This window comes from Lotus japonicus, chromosome 3 (genome assembly GCF_012489685.1).
Source record: "Lotus japonicus ecotype B-129 chromosome 3, LjGifu_v1.2".
Lineage (NCBI taxonomy): Eukaryota > Viridiplantae > Streptophyta > Magnoliopsida > Fabales > Fabaceae > Lotus > Lotus japonicus.
Genome location: NC_080043.1, coordinates 77,137,694 through 77,144,258, shown reverse-complemented (window position 1 = coordinate 77,144,258; position 6,565 = coordinate 77,137,694). Strand labels below are relative to the sequence as shown.

Sequence of the window (6,565 nt, the reverse complement as noted above, 5' to 3'; positions counted from 1 at the left end):
TGAGCACAAAGCACGCCAAAGTGGATTGGACACCACATTTGTCACTCAAAACCTTAAGGCAAACAAAATTCAGTTATACCTCATATATGCAAAACTTAAATATTTTGGCCTAATAACTTTTGTGTTTTTCAAAATCTTTATATTAGTCTATTCAGTGTATGCTTACAAAATACTAGAATTGAGTGTCTAAATTTGTGCTCTTTAAATATCTACATCTTTATTATGATTGTTCTTACATTCTTAGTATTTTAAATATTTTATAATTTAAAATATTAATCGATGTATCAAATACAATAGACAAATTTCCCGTGCAACGCGCGGGTAAAAAACACTAGTATATACATATATATATATATATATATATATATATATCAATTAAAAGAAGTGGCTTCACTCTGAACATAGAAGAGGCCAGATGGACTACCATGTGGAAGCAACGCTAACCTAACAGGATGAGCAGCACCTTCTTCTGTAGTGAAGAAGCCAGTTTTTAGTGTTATATCTGTCTTGACATAGCCAGGGCAAACACAATTGATGCAGATGGTTGGATATTTTTTGGCAAGAATTCTAGTATAGGCATTCATAGCAACCTTAGAGACAGTATAAGAAGCTAGGTACTTAGGCCAACATTTTCTTTCCAAGAACCCTTCTTTAAAATCTTTTAGAAACTCCTTCAATACTCCATCCACTCTCTCTTCTGTCAGGTTATCAACATCACTGAACACTCCTTTAGCCCATTCATTTGATACACACTGATTTGTCATGAATAAGCAACATAAGAGAACAGGCAAAGTAAAGGACACATGATAAAAGCATAAACTAGCATAGCTTGTTTGACTACTGATATATAAAACAGTTCAGTTAAAAAACTCATTTGTTGTGAACAGTTTTTAAAAACAGTTCTTAGTTCTCAGTTTTTAAAAATTAAATTTCAAAACATCTCAGATATATTTTCTGTTTCTGTTTCTGTTTTAGGTGGTCAAATCGTTGGTCCAATTTTGAAAAACATGTCGTGCAAACAGTTTTTTTTATGAAAAAATTGGTTTTAAAGTTGTTTCTGAAAACAAATTTTGAATTCAGAAAACTAAGAATAAAATGAAAGAAAATCAACTCTCCTTTTTTTAGTTTGCAAGAAGAGAGAAGATAAATAAAACTAATTTACTATTATACCATGAATTTATTAATTTCAGGCTTAATCTTCCCTTAGAATTTATTGATTCAGGAAGTGGTGTTCTACCTCTATCTTCCCCAGTCCAGATGATACATTCACAATTCTTGGAGAATCAGATAACTGGAGGAGGGGGAGAAGGGCCTCAGCTGCTCTTTTAGCTCCATAATAATTTATTTGCAAGCATTCTTCAGCTAACTCATATGTTTTAGTCATTCCTTTTCTCAGGTCATCTTCAGAAACTGCCTGCAAAGTAAGATCAATTCAATACAATATCAAAGTTTTTCAAACCAAAACATTATCTCCAGCTCTGAAACTAAAATCAATTCAACCTATAACAAAGAATGTTTCCAGACTAGTTTCAAATTTAACCAGGAATCTTATAGATTCACATGCATTATGTCATCAACCAATTCCTTATGCTAGAGTTTAATAATTAAGAAACCTGACTTTTAAATGTAGGTTAACTTGTTGAACATTGTCTATTGGAAATTGGAATGCCTTAAAATAAAGTTAAAAATGTTTAATTGGAAAACATTGGAATTTTGTAGAGTTTTTTTATACCCAATTTCAGTGCATTATACAGGGTCCCCTAAGTTCCTAAGTTTCAGCATCAATTGTTGACTAGAAGATTCCATGAAAGATGTAAGAGTTCATATACTAACCCCAGGTTTAACGAGTATTAAACTGAGTAAACCAGCATCCTTAACTTCAACTCCACCAACTCCTGCATTGTTAACCTACAGAATGCAATCTTTCTTAGTGAAATATCAAATATGCAAACATCAAGAAGTCATAAGATTAATTCAAGCTATCAGAGTCGTTCATAATAGCATCAACAAAAATTATCAAGCTAAGTAAGTCTCCACTCATGCTTCCTTATAGTGCTAAAATATATCTCCAAGATTAGGAAGGGGAACATGATTAGGAAGGGGAACATGATTAGTGTTGAATATCTATTAAGATTTAGTTTATAATTAGTCTTGTCTCATTGAGATATAATTTAGATTTGTTTCTCTATCTTAGATTAGTATATATTTAAATAGAGATGATATCTATTTAAATAGAAATATGTTTAGATAGATTTAGTTTCTTTTTATCTCTTTGTTAGTCTATATATATTGTAGTTTTCAGTCAAGTATTAATCAATGAAATACAAGTATTATTTTATCAAATTCAAGTTGGTATCAGAGCTAGTTTTGATCCCTCCGCTGTGAGGGGGCTCCTCCCCCGTGAGCCCCCTCATGGTGACTTTCCAAATCTCTTTGGATTTATTTTTCTTACTTTGCTTCCGCTTGTTAGTTCTAGCCGTTTTCTTACGGCCTCGTTTCTTTCTAATTATGGCTCCTTTTCTCTTGGAACCCTAATAATGTTCAACCATTATCAAATCAACAGTCGGTTCGCTGTGCCGCCTTCCCAGCCATCGTTCGTGATGCCGCTTCCACAGAAAGGTTCGTCATGCTCTCTTGATTTTGTTCCAGCGGTCGGTTTCTCCATATCTGCCCTTCTTGCGTGTCGTTTGTGGCCGTGACTCGTGTTAAAGTGTCTGAACCATGCTACTGTGAAATTTTGTTACTGTGGTTTTTGCTTCTTTGGGTTTCGTTTGCAAGTTGTTGATGGAGCAGTGGTTTGGTGGACAGTAGTTATCACTTTTGGTTACTCTTGGTAGTCTAAACTAGGACTTAAAACTACAATTGGTGTAGTTGTGGCAAGAGACATGGTGCCCTCACGCTTGTTCTCTTTCCTTTTTGCTCACATGTTCTCCAGATTCTTAGGCATAAGAATTTCAGTTCTCGGTTTTTGGCGGTTCTTGGCTAGAACCGGTCTTCCTCTCCTCCCTGTTCCATTCTAGAAGTCCATTGGTCCAGATTGGCAGCAAGGAAGTATGCTCGTATTACTCAAAAACTTGTTTCAACGCTAAATTTAAGGATCTCAAGATTCAGAACATGGTTGGCTCTAGTTTCTTGTTTTTTTTATGGCACAGTGTGGTTTTGGAGTTGGAAAATATTTTTGCTCTCTATTAAAGTGGAGAATTGGTTTTGCATTGTGTGGTTTGTTGGTGTATAAATTTTGGACTATTATTGGGAATATCTCTCTCCAGCAGCAGCGACTTCTCAAGTTAATTATATTTGTTACAACTATGCATATGACATATATGCTCTAGCTTGAGGGGAGGATCTAGATATTGTTAAATCTTAGTTATATTTGTTACAAGCTATGCATATGACATATATGCTATAGCTTGAGGGGAAGTGTTAGATATTGTTAAGTATCTTAGAGACTACAGTCAGCCACCGTCGCCGGATTCCAAGCCACGCGCCTCCCATCTCTCTGCGTGTGAAGTCCACGCGCCGCTATCTCCGCTGCTTTGTTTTCGCTGGTCCTCTTTGTGTATCAGCCAGATTGCGCCGCTCTCTCCGCTGCTTTGTTCTCGCTGGTCCTCTTTGTGTATCAGCCAGGTTTGGTTTTAAGGATCCTCTGTTTTGACGTGTGTTGTGCCATCTCTCATTGTTGGCCAAGTTTGGTTTAGTTTGGTTTGGTTTGGTTTAGAGTTTTAACTCTGTTTTGACGCTCAGGTTCCGCATTGGTTTTTGAGACTTGAGTTGTTGTCTGTGTCTCATTGTTCGAGATGCTTTTATTATATTGATCTTGGCTGACTTTATGCAATTTGGTTTTGAAGGTGACAGTGTCACCTTCGTTTGTTTTGTCTCGATTGTTTGGTTTTTTGGTTTTAGGGCTTCAGCTGCGAGTTGCGCTAGCCCACTCTCTAATGTTTGAGAGTTGTTTGTGTCAAAGTTGACACCATTGTTTGTCTTAGAAGCCATCAATCGATCGACCTCAAGTATGTTTTATTTCTGTGTGGTTGTTGTTGGTGAGTTGTTGCTTCAGCCTTGTTTTGTTTTCGGGTGTATTGTTGCCGGTTTTTCGCCCTTGTTTGCTGGCTCAGCTACCCTACGACACTCGAGAAGAATTGGTTTTTGTCTTGCATCAATTTCAGCCAGATCAAGTATGAGAAGTTGTCTTTTGCCTGCCCATGGATTTACTCGAAATTTGAAAGGTTATTCAATTCAGAGATTCACCAAGACCGTCATTATTAAGGGATATCTATTAAGATAATGTTCTTATTGGGTTCGATTTGTTACAAGCTTAAAGCTAAGTAAGCTTTAGCTTGAGGTGGAGTGTTGAATATCTATTAAGATTTAGTTTATAATTAGTCTTGTCTCATTGAGATATAATTTAGATTTGTTTCTCTATCTTAGATTAGTATATCTTAGATTAGTATCTATTTAAATAGAGATGATATCTATTTAAATAGAAATATGTTTAGATAGATTTAGTTTCTTTTTATCTCTTTGTTAGTCTATATATATTGTAGTTTTCAATCAAGTATTAATCAATGAAATACAAGTATTATTTTATCAAATTCAAGTATTAGATACATAATCAAACTCAAAACAATTCAAACCAATTAATAAAACACCAATGTAGACGATCTAGAGTATAGAATTAACCAAAGAGAAGTACTTATAGAACCACACAAATAATAATAATAATAATAATAATAATAGTGGTACTGGTGTATGATGCACTGCTTGTCATGCATAGGAGACTGAACAAAAAATTTGCAGTTGAACAAGACAATTAGAGCTAGATAAGCAGAATAATGTCATGTTTGGGTAAACATCTCAATTAAGCATATATTATAATAAGTGTTTATTACATAAGTGTTTATTTATAAGCTAATTTGAAAAGTTGGAATACACCCAAAATAACTTATAGGTATAAGCACTTATCCACAAACTAATATGAGAAGCTTATGAAAATAAACTCAAAACAATTAGGTAGATCATAAACTTATCCAAATCGTTGTAAGTGTTATAATAGAAGATAAGCTCAAATAACCTCTTCTAAATACGGCCTTATAGTAGGATGTGTTATTTCTTCAGATAGAACAACAGAGTATGTACATATTAAATATCCATGTTACCAGAATATCAAGTTTCCCAAATTCAGATTTGACAAAATCTGCCAGAGAAGCTACACTTGCAGCATCAGCCACATCTAGCTGATGAAAAACTACAAGGTCAGATAAACCTGAGTCCTTGAGTGTTTGCAAAGCTTGAAGACCCCTCTTCTCATCTCTTGCTGTTAGTACCACCTTGATTCACTGCTTAACTATCTCTAATCCAATTCCTTTATTAGCTCCAGTCACAACTGCATACCTGACAAACTCAGCCCACATTAATTACATTAACAGCACCCCACAGTTCAACAAAAGAAAAATAAAAAACAAAGACCCTAGAAATATAATCATTCATGTGTCTTTTTACCTAACAACTTAAGTTTTGGAATAACTGGTTACATGTTATCAGAGTCTCTAGGACTAAATGTTCAGCACATGGTAGACGAGTCTCTGCATTGTCCACACTCCCAGGTGGACTATTGTGTGAGGGAACGTGTTAGAAATATAATCATTTATGTCTCCTTACCCAACAGTCTAAGCTCACATGATAATAAGTAAGGAATAGGAATAGGGAAAATATATTAATTGACAACATGGAAGGGTATCTGTTGGGAAAAGTATATCAAAGAGCAAAGTAATTTAGTGTTGCTACCTTTGTGGACCTTCTTCCATCTTCACTCCCAACTTGCGAAAACAGGGCTTTAGTTTAGCTCTTTGCTATTCAGACGTGAGGCTGGAGATTATCTATTGGTGTTTGTCATTTAAATTATTCTCTTATTTTACCCTTTTATCTGTTATTCCTTGATAAAGAGATATCTTTTTATTTTGGGAAATTTAAGGACACACAAAATTTCTCTTTCTTTTAGTGATTGTAGTTCCCTAAACCTCCACGGACCACATCATCGTTGTCGTTTGGTCACTGTTGAGATTTGGCTCATTATATTTTGGGTTAAAATCTTTAGTTTATTAGGATTTGATTTAATGGGGATTGTAAAAGGTTTTAAGGGATTGTTATAGGATTTATTAGGATTTTATTGTAAAATAGAGATCAATAGAATTCACTATAAATAGAATAACAATGTAACCCTAAAAACATAAGAGACACAAGAGGCACTAGTGCAATTGAGAGAAATTGCAATTGCTGAGTGATTGTATTCAGGTTCGAATCAATAAACGGAACTATAGCTGCTCTATAGTCGCAGAGGTAGGCAATTTGGCCGAACTGCGTGAACAAAGTTTTTGTGTGTTTCTCTCTACTCTGATCTGTATTCGTGTTGCTGTTCTAACAATTGGTATCAGATGACGACTAACCCTGGAGGTGCGAAGTTTGAAGTGACACGGTTCGATGGAACCGGCAATTTCGGACTATGGCAGAGGAGGGTTAAGGATCTGTTGGCTTAGCAAAGTTTACAGAAGGCGTTGCGCGATGAGAA

General features: G+C 35.2%; 1 pseudogene; it reads right to left on the bottom strand.

The window, feature by feature from the left end:
• Positions 1–371: 371 nt before the first annotated feature.
• Positions 372–5,804, bottom strand: LOC130744759 ((+)-neomenthol dehydrogenase-like; annotated as a pseudogene).
• Between the last annotated feature and the right edge of the window lie 761 nt (positions 5,805–6,565).